Source organism: Rhipicephalus microplus, chromosome X (genome assembly GCF_043290135.1).
Source record: "Rhipicephalus microplus isolate Deutch F79 chromosome X, USDA_Rmic, whole genome shotgun sequence".
NCBI lineage: Eukaryota > Metazoa > Arthropoda > Arachnida > Ixodida > Ixodidae > Rhipicephalus > Rhipicephalus microplus.
The window spans coordinates 315,105,169-315,116,405 of NC_134710.1; positions in this window are offsets into that span (position 1 = coordinate 315,105,169).

The following is an 11,237-nucleotide window of genomic DNA, read 5'->3' on the forward strand; positions in this document are numbered from 1 at the left end:
ACTAAGGCATAGGCCGTGCGCGAGGGGCGTTGAAAATCGGTGTTCTGTGCGTTTTTGGGCTACGGACATGATCCACCCTGCCCTAACCATGAATGTAAGGCTTCGCTGTAAAGGCACGTACAATAAATGTTACTGACATCCACTTTGAAACGAACGTATTGTCACGTTTTCTCGGATGATGTCATATTTCCATGCGTGTTTTATTTTGGTGTATTCGATGTTCCTCTACAGCGACTGGTAACAACGCTTGGCGTAGACTATGCGCGTTGTTTGAGAACCGTCAAAATTGTTTCAGATCATTATGTTGACTGCGTGCAAGACGCGAATAGTCTAACTTATCCGTAAGCTTACGCGGCCGCCAGCGATAACGCATTTGTATAAGCACATGGATGAAATTCGGCACGCTTTACTGCTTGTCTACTTTATCGACGACAGGCGCTCTGGTCGCCGCTATCAGTGTAGAGTGTGTATTGCTGTAGTTTGAATTTTCGTTTCACATGTGCAGGCTCGGCCAAGTAAGAAGAGTTTCGTCTTGAAAACGCTGACTGCAGTGACAATATTCATAACCTGAAACTAATTGTATATATAATTTAGAGTTTTACGTCCCAGAACGACAATATCATTGAAGGACGCTCTAGTGGAGGGCTGCGGAAATTTTTACTTTATGGTATGCTGTAATGACACCCTAAATCTAATTAGACGAGCCTCCAGCATTCCGCATGCTTCGAAATTTGGTCTCGCAACCTTCTGTCCAGCATTTGGCACCATAACCTCTATATTAACGTGACCTCTCTGAAAAAACACTAATCGTACTTCTCATATAACTAATACGACGAAAGTCTTAGATTTTTAACGAAAAGCAAAAATTGTCTATCGCCATGGGCATTAACACGTTCAAGTTATTCGAAGAATTATAATCACGGTATGACATCACATGGTCAATGGCGCTGAGTAACTTCAACACATAGCGCTACATTTTATCACGTCACAACGACTTCACAAGATGACGACATCGCATGACGTTTTTGCTTAATCAAACGTAGGCCGATCACCAAGGCTGTGCAAAACCAGGCAAGGCGCAGGCACCTTGCAATGGCTCCGATACCGGAGGCAGCGCAAAACAACGTTAGGTGCAAAACGGTGATGATGATATCTGGGGTCCAACGTCCCGAAACCACCACATGATTATGACAGACGCCGTATTGGAGGGCTCCGAAAATTTTGATCTCCTGGGGTTCAATTAAGTACACCCAAACTTGAGCACATGGATCTACAGCATTTTAACTTCCATCGAAAATGCAGCCACCGAAGCCGGGATTCGATCCCGCGACCGGCGGGTCAGCAGCCGAGTACCTTAGCCACTAGACCACCACGGCGGGGTGGTGCAGAGCGGTTTCAGAGGGGAGGGATCAATACACCGAATGAGAAGAAATGAAAGAGTACGAGTTTCGTGTATGAGTTCCCTGAGGCGAATACATAAGAGACCTTGTGAGCTTTTTTTGTTGTTGTCATTGTTGTTATGCTTTTCCGCTGAGTGTCAAATATCCAGAACACGACTATAATTGTACTGACGACGAATGAAAAAAAAATAATTGAAAGGAATCGTTACAAAATAGACGCCCTGTAAATGTATGTTTCTCTTTCGTGAGTTACGATTTTTTTATTTCAGACAACTTCGCTGTCTCTTTAATTTCTTCATGCTATCGAGGTCTCTCATGAAGCCAATTAAGGCGCTGATGATAGACATCTACTAAAAAGCATTTAAAGCAGCGAGAGCGGCCGAGCACATCATTCGACATAGATATGGTCGTTTTTTTTCAAGTCCTATAATATTTACTGCTCCTTAGTTTTTTAGCTTGCGGTTGCAGTGAAATGGTCAATACAATCATTAGGTTGAACATATATTTTAATTATTCTTACCTTATTCATGTTAAAAATTCGCAATTGTCATACCTTTGTTGTGTTGCTTGTTGACGGTCAGCATAATATCATTAGACTATCATTATTAGAGAGTTAACGGTTGGAGCAAGAGTGCATCCTCGTTATCGGATGTGTCACTTATTCTAATTTTCTTGGAAAAATTACGCATGCGCAGTGGATAGCCCTGCGTAACATAAACGCTTACACGAGTGCCAGAGATTGCTCTTAATTGGACTGTGATGCGTGTAATAGTGGTGGATGAACTTACACGTCAGTTCACCTTTGGCAACCACCGGCGCTGACTGCCGCTATTTGGCATATTACTTCTCCGATAGGGAGTTTGGATTTTAACCGCTCGCATATACTGTCGGAACTCGACTTTTATACATCGATACAAAACATTGCGATGTAATACTGTGTGCATTAAGGAAGCTGCGTGTGCGTGCCTGTGACACACGGTGGTGTAACTGCTCTATGCCATGGCGTTCGTCCACCAGATAATGCAATAAAGTATTTTTTTCTCTCTCTCAATAGATGGATCTCTACTGACACCACCCAGGTCTGCCTCCCGCCGCAGTGCAGGCTTTTGAAACAGTGCATGTACCATGCAGGACATTATGGGTTAAATTGAGAAGTCGATGATCAAGCTTCAATACACTGAACGGTTTGCAATATGATTTGCTACAGTTAGTTTTCTAAAACACTGTCTTTTTGAACTTGGGGGCTCGTATATGTATATACACAGAAACGCAGATATCACTTTACTGCGATATCAATTATATTCCAGATTGGTATTCACTGTCGGAATCACAGAGAGGTTCCCTGTGTAACAAATTAACCGGTCCGCAGACATCAGGCGATGACGACCCGTTTCTTCGTCATGGAGCCCAAGCTGTGCTTTTCTAGAGCACGCCTCTCACCAGTTTCTCCTCTTCAACAGTCTGGCCCACTTCAAGAGAATATTCTGCAGCATCCTTCCAAAAGGTCCAAGTTGACTTGCACGCATCGATGAAGTCTGGACCACTCCAGGTTTCTCCGATCCGGATTATTATTCAACATCATCCCAGAGGGGCCAAGCAGAATCGTATCGAGAGCGCAGTTTATGATGAAATGCACTAGCTTTGCTACCGGGAGTGCCTGTGCACTACGACCGTTGATTCGTGGCTGTCGCACCCATTGCCGTCTTCGGAACCGATGCTGATGAGACGGAGGGTGTTCTTGAGGTGCCTTAGGCTGACGTGCTCGGCATGTAGAATTACGAAGACGCGATGCCCCTCGTGATGGTTGCCCAAAAGGTTGCTAGTCTGAGACGAGTTGTTCAAGTATGGCGTCACGATGGACATGCTGGCGCCGACGACGTCGACGCACACGGAAATGATGAGCTTCGACGTGCTTCGCCTCTTCCAAGTTCCTGCCGCCATCACCCACCTAGTCAGGCTGATGGCAATTCTTTCTTGAGGAGATACCTTGCTCATATACAGATAGTTCGTGGTGTTTGTCTGAGGTTCGTGAAGGCGCTTTGTCTTTCCCGATGGAGCCAAAAAGCCACATTGAAGACATGTCTGTGTGCGTTGCAGAAGGATTGCGGCTCAAGACAAACAGTGCGCTGGATAGGCACCGGATGTTGTCATAAGACAAGGGTCCTTGTACCATCCAGTCAAACATTGTCTCTATTGCTGTTGGCGTTTAGGTTACGCGGCTGCTTTTGCCTGTGGTGACCTTCCATTTGAAGTCAGATCGTACCAGTACGGTGATATCGTCTTCTTGCACATATTCGGTTGAAATCTGTCAGTTACATTGTACTCTCGTTCGGGAATCATGTGCGAAATGTTGGAGCCGAGTGGTGGGCTTGTGAGAGTGCATATTTCAGGAATCGTTACTGCTTCCAACGTAGTCGTTGAATCGCCAAACTGGCTTCGAAGCCGCACGTTGACACGCTCGGTGCAGGGTCGCCTTCGTGACTTGGATTCTCCGAAAATGATTAGGGAAGCTCATCTTTTCCCGCGATGGAGCACTGAAGAATCCTTGCCAGGTCTGCACGAATGTAGGAGCGCTGTCTGCCACTGCTCAGCGGTATGCGCACCAGGAGTCAGTGGTCTCCCGACTCTGCCAAAATTGTGCCTGTCTGCAACAATACATGAGAGGACTCAACATGACCCTTGGTGGGAGTGACCGTTCGAGTGGTTAGTGGTGGTGATTGAGGCAAAGCTTGGGATCCCGCATTGGGCTGCGGATGCTCGGCTGGCCGTGATAACTCGCAGAGGATGGTCAGGCAGCATCGCTTGCAGGTACCACACCCATGACTGAATGATTTCTTGCACTATCTGGCGATGCCATTGCGAGTTTCATAGCGGAAGCAAAAATTGGTGTACTGTAGCCTTGCCCGCTTCTCTTCAGCCGATAGGTTGGCACTGCAGGCAGCGATCATGTAATTCTTGCTGCGGCAGAGAGAGCACGCTGGTCTAACAGGCAAGGTAGACCCCGTTTGGGTGGACGCTAACGGTATATTTTCTGTGCCATACATTTCTTCGAATATGTGGGTCCTGGGTTTGTCTTGCGATGCACCACGAGGCTATTACCAGCCCTTCTCAAAGATTTTCACTTAAATGCGGAGAAACGTTAGCAACTCCTTGGCTAGCAGCTTTCAGTCTTAAGGCGCTTCGGCGATGTGGGGGGCGCAGTTTGATTCCTTGGATTTCTGCCGGTACGTATTGGCGAGATCCTCCGGCAGACGCCGCATCAGGACACGGAGGCGCAACTCTTAGGCCTTTCAAGGCACTAACGTGGAACTGCAGACTATTGTGCATCAGACGAAGCCTTCGGGCGTCTGACGAGCTTTTCGCAGGGCTTAGCGCAAGGAGATTACCAACATGCTCGTTCAAAGGAGATCCTGGCGTCCAAAGCGATTCGTGAGGGTCTTGTTTGCAAGGTCGTAGTTTTGCTCTGCCAAATGAATGCCTTCGACAGCTCGTTTCGCGCTGCCAGTTATTAAGTAGGTGAGGAGGTAGTTGAATTCTTTAGCTTGGTATTCTTGTGGATGGTAGTGTTCAAATGGTTCCAAAAAGATTGTCATCCACAAAGACTACCATCAAAAGTTGGTATCCGAAGCTTGAGCGGTTGAAACACAAACAGATGGTGCACTCTCACCTGACCTGCTGCTTCGCCGGAGTTGGGAAGTTCCAGGTTGCTTGGCCTGAATCAAGTGGCTCGTGTCTGCATTGCGGCTGCCTTCTCACGTTACTGTAGCCAGAACTTGGCTCGTGACACGGTGTAAAGTATCTTTTCGTGGTACTCGTCTGCTGTCTCCACTTCGTGGTCCAGGTTTTCTTCGTCCGTTGCCACCAAAATGACGTCGTCGAGCCTCGAATGTACTGCTTATTCATCCTTCAAAAATTCATGTGACCGTTATTCTAAGAGGATCAGGATCTGGGTGCTGCAGCACGTCCGATAACAGTGCTAGGGCTCGGGTGACACCAGCGCTGATCGAGTCGCGCTTCTTCCGAACTTAGTCGGTAATCACCATGGCCGTGACGTTCAGGGAAGTCTCCGAAGGGGCAAATCCCGAGTTTCGTGCACCAGATGTAACAAAATGACCAGTCCGCAGACGTTAGGCGGAGACCACCCGTTTCTTTATCATGGAACCCAAGCTGTGATTTTCCAGAGCGTACCTGTCCCTATTTTTGACAGTTTGGCCCGCTCTAAGATAATAATCTGCAACATCATCTGTACAATACAAGTGCGACAATAGGCTACCTTTCCTTGCACATGGCCCCGCCGTGGTGGTCTAGTGGCTAAGGTACTCGGCTGCTGACACGCAGGGCGCGGGTTCGAATCCCGGCTGTGGCGGCTGCATTTCCGATGGAGGCGGAAATGTTGTAGGCCCGTGTGCTCAGATTTGGGTGCACGTTAAAGAACCCCAGGTGGCCTAAATTTCCGGAGTCCTCCACTACGGCGTCTCTCATAATCATAGAGTGGTTTTGGGACGTTAAACCCCACATATCAATCAATCAATTTCCTTGCACATGGCATGCTCTGCGACCTTTTAAAGAAAAACGTAAATGATGGTGTATTGAAGTGTGCTATCTTACAGTGCGCACAGTAAGGGCATTAGAAAGCGTTTCCATATCTTAAAAATGGCCTATCGAAACTTCCGGTCGACGTCACATATGCCGGGTGTCTCCCGAACGCGATGACCCCGCTCGTGATTAACGCCCTTGAAAAGGCTCCCTTTCCTTTCGTATTTTCGGGGCGCGTTGCTGTTGGAACCACAGCGACGATCAAGTGGTTAGAGTATCCGTCCAAACTGTGAAAGACACTGGATTCGGTTCCCAGTGCCGCAAAGTACCTAAGTGTTTTTTAATGGGAAGAGAGCTGCCCTGATTTAGTGCTCGTTGGTGTGCTTACTCATGAAGTGGTCTTGAAGGAAAAAGAAGAAACTCTATTTTGCGCAACTCTTGCGAGAACACGGCTCGATGCTGAAGTACTCATATCTCGAGAAGGCGACCACGTTCTTGCTTTCCCTTCATGAACTATTTCTACTGCTAAAGACGCTGCACCCACTCCCGCACGAGCTGCAGGAATTATTGTTCTGAGTGATCACGTGGAAGGAATGGATGAAGGTATGCTCCGAGAACGACGCTCTTATTCTCCTGTGTCTCTCCGCAATTATAGGCGGTAGGCGCAGTGGCCTATTTTGAGGGTAATTTGCTTGGTGGGTGTTAAGGCTGATTGATCCTGGAGCATTTGCTACATTTAAGTAGCACAGCTGTTTGCACGGCCAGATAGCAATCAGAGCCCCACTCTGTTTTTGCAGGTGACTTGTTCAAGCATGTCGACGTTCGACGTGGTTAGCATGTCACCGAGTGGTGAAGAACTTTGCTGGCGCTAGTTCATTTCACAGAAAAAAAAAACACTATCCGCAAAGGCTCATTTCACGGCCTCAGATCATTTTTGGTGCACTTGTGAGGAGTGACACCTATTAAGGGAAATACGCCAATGCCTTTAGGGAGCCTCCTGTGAAAAGCTAATCCCGTTTGCTGCAGCGGCGGCGAGAATACCGTTGGAGCTGCGTATGTGCTTCTCCGCGATGCACGGTTGCTCGGGGTGTTTGAAAAACGGCCGACCAGGTCTGCTGGTAGCTGACAGTAGCTCTAGGTGAGCCTTAACAACTACCTATAAATGGCTGATGTTTCTTTGTGCGAATTCTTCCTCACAGGCATAGCATTGGAGCTCACGTGACCTAGAATTTTCGGAGTTCACATGAAGCAAAAGGTAACGTTTGTCAAGAGGCTCACATCTGCTCGCATTGTTCATGCCTGGAATAATACATTTTGAGCCATTCAGTTGTTCATACAAAGGTGAAAACAGCGCATACTTTACGAGGACAGACCAAAGACTGTGTTGTGTTTCCTCGGTCCATCCTCGTAAAGTACACGCTCTTCTCACCTTGTTCACACCAGTTTTGTGGCAGCGAATGTCCGCGGACATGCAGTCACATCTACTTAGCCATGTATAAGCAGGTGATCATGCTTGTTAAATAAAGCAATCTTTCAGTAACAGTGTGCTTGTATGTGGTATTTATATATGTAACCTATTAGCAACATATTACCATGAAATCGAAAGCAGTCACGACTGTAGAGGCTTGCCCCGACACGGTGGTCTAGTGGCTAAGGTACTGGGCTGTTCACCCGCAGGTCATGGGATCGAACTCCGGCTGTGGCGGCTGCATTTCCGATGGAGACGGAAATGTTGTAGGCCCGTGTGGTGAGACTTGGGTGCACGTTAAAAAACCCCAGGGGATCGAAATTTCCGGAGCCCTCCACTACGGCGTCTCTCATAATCGTATGGTGGTTTTGAAACAATAAATCCCACATATCAATCAATCAATCAAACTATACAGGCTTCGATACCTGCTCTTGAAGTTAACAAATACAGAGCACCTGGGTCTGGCCGTACACGAACAGGTGCATTCATGATTCCGTCGTGTTACGCGGGTGTGAGCTTGCTACAAATAAAAGCTTGTCCTACGAATAAAATAACTGCTGATTACGTACCACGCTCGGGGATTTAAATGTGATAATTCAGGGCTAAGGAATGAACGTACTCTTGTATCCATTGTTTTCAGTTCCTGCATGATATCGGAATAATTTTTGCTTGAAAGGTTACATCTGAGCCAACATTAACATTACCCTGTACGTACATTCGTACCAACATGACTGGGTTATCTCGGGAGTCCAGTCGTTCTTCTAAAAAATTTGATGTTGCGTTTCATTCTGTGAATAATGTACAAGCATGTTGTTTTTTTTACATATGCATAAAATGTTACTAGGTTGCCTGGTTCCCACTGCTGTCGAAAGATTTCTTGCTTCTCTCGATTTCGTAAGAGGAAGTGATGACAGAAAACAACATAAATGCAAAAAATATGAAAAATACACAAATCCTAGTGATAATTCCCGCATTAAGACACCTCTTCGCTGTTATTGTCTCTATATTACTGTTATTTTTTTAATAGAGCACGCTCTGGACTTGCGCACGTAGAATCATTCGCGCGGCATGAAATAACCATGGCTTGGCGGAGGGGTATCAAGTGCGCAAGCACACGAAGTGTATGCTATAGCGGGCTCACTGCGTAGCAAGAGCGTTATAGGGCACAACGAGAATGAATGGTCGTTCTCCAGGTTTACAGGCCCGGTCCGTGGGCTGAGCAGGAGAGCGAGGGTTAATGTTTTTCTAAATTGTCTTTCTTGGCTGCCTCTCCCCGAGAACATCTTGCAGGCAAGGTGTAAAAGAACAGAGTGAATAAGAGAAGAAGAATTCGAAAGGAAACTAGCGAAGCATGCATAATCCCGCGAGAGAGGTCCGGCTGCAGGGTGGTGTTCAAAAACGGTTTCACTTTGCTTCAGCCGCTGGACACTTTATTATCATTAAGCGGGATTGTAATGGCCATCGTGTGTACCCGCAGAGTGGCTACTTCATCATTTTGATTTTTTTTGTCCCAATTTTTCCACACCTTGCTCTCGATTATATGTTTTTATTTCTATGTCGCGTAGCCCTCGGCGAAATCTGGTGCTTTGAGGACTTAATGATCATTTCTAGCCGAGATTTACTATGTCCTTCTCGAAGGAACGCTCCTGCTCAGTCGTTTAATCTGTCCGGAGTTATCCTTTCTGGGCCTGTAGTTCGGGGTATCCCTGACTCAATGAAGCAAACGCGTGAAATAAGGAGACTCGGAAGCTTCTTTCGCGAAAAGTAATTGGGCGGCAAGCACGAATTACGGGCTGAAGAACAATGCCCACGATTGCAATTAGTACGAGTAATTTACCCCCGGCTGCAGCGAGAGGAAAAAAAAGCAATATAAGGACGCCGTCCACTTAAGGAAAGAAAGATATCAGAGCAGCGGACAATTATAGCGCAGTTTAATTGAATTCACATGTAATGATTCGGATTTAAAAGCAGACACGGGGAATTTTATTCCAAAGTACGGAGCCGTAGGTGAAGACAAAAAAAGAAAAAGAAAGAGAAATTGACGATGGGGATATTCTTTAATTCTCTGCTTTATTGAGACGGAAAACACGAGATATTTATAAATAGGCAAACTGTCATGATTCTGACACCTCGGGCCCAACTTTCCAAAGCGTTGCAAGTGTCATAGGTTATCAGAAGCGCCATATCAAGAACACCTTGCACAGCTTCCAAACCTTTCGTGGCAATATATGCCTTAGCATGACGTGACCGCGTTACTTACGAACACAGGCAAGAAACATGAATGTATCCACTACCGTTTGTAGGCCTATGACGAATTCACTGCTTTCCAAGACGTTTTGAGGTACTGTAGCGAAGTGAAGCAATTTTCTGACTTCATAAACTTATTAACTTGGTTGGTATGTCCCAAAACCACCTTATGATTCTGAAAGATGCCGGGGGGCTCCGAAAATGTTGAACATCTGGAGTTCCTTAACATGCACTGACGTCGCACAGTACACATGCTTCTATGTTTTCACCTCCATCAAAATTTGACCGCCACAGCCGCAATCCATCCCGCGACCTTCGGGTCAGCATTCGAGCATCTTAACCGCTACACCGCCGTGGCGGACAACGTTTGACTTGAGTCGCATCAGTCACCCGGGAGATGACGATGAAGTGAGCTGAGATGAAGTGAGATTAAGTTGCTTCTGCCAAGTGAGCTTGGCAGAAGCAGATTGGCTTACACGACGGCAGGTGTATTATAGCAGCCTAAAGTTCTTCTTTTATATTAATGTTGCGTTAGAATTACAGGAAAGTCGTTAAGAACATAGCGTACAAAATGAATACCGCAGTTCGCCTGGTCAGGAATTATGATGAGGATGGAGATGTGCTCACTGACCAAGTCAAGAGCATAACACATACGTTCGGGGACTAGTACGGGTGCATTGATCACACTCCCTTTGACTTGGTCAGTGACCACATTTTCATGATCAAAATACATGGTTGGCTGGTGCAGGGCATGCATTGAGAAGGTGATCTATGGATCACGGTCCCCTTGGTTTCGCGATAATGACTGAGACCTTTTTAATTAACTTTGTTAGCATCTAAAGAAGTGTCGGCCTGTCCTCTGACGACACACACACAACCCGGTGGCATGGCAGTAAGCAGGTCGTTCCCACATTCTGCTCTCGTGACAGCAATTGTTTTACATCGTTATCGTAATGAAAAAGTGCGTTGCGTTATTGCTTGCTCGTGAAGGAATTGATATCTCAAGGTTACCCCTTGATGGATGCGAAATGCGAAACGCAAGGGAATTCATATTTAACCACACGCTAAGGAACATCATGTTGCCAAAATTATTACGCATCCCTCCGCTATGGCATGCCTCATTTTTGCGTCATGGTTTTGACTCGTGAAGCCTCAGAAATAGTGATGATTCGAAGGTTACCGGTAGGATCATCCATGCGGGTAAGATTACATACATCATAGCATACCGTGAAATGCGATCACAATGACCTCCTTTGCCCTCAAATACGATTAAAGAATTTTTTAAAAAAAAGAAGAAATGTCATACTCACGTAGATGCACTATCTTGGGTAAAGTTGATTGTGTGAAAATTGCGCTCATTTCTTACGTTTGTTCACTCATTGCCTCAGTGATTATGTTTAAATATGCATTGCATAAAGACCAGCTGGTAGTTTGGGCCTGTGTGGTAAGTGTTTAGTTCGCGTCTTTGCTCAGTTCTTCGTTACGCACTTCAGGTGAATTCTGGCTCGAGATTAACAAAGTAAGCGTGCACCCATTCACCTTTTGCTGTCTCCCATCCTGCGCGCAGCCGTGTTTGCAAGTATTAC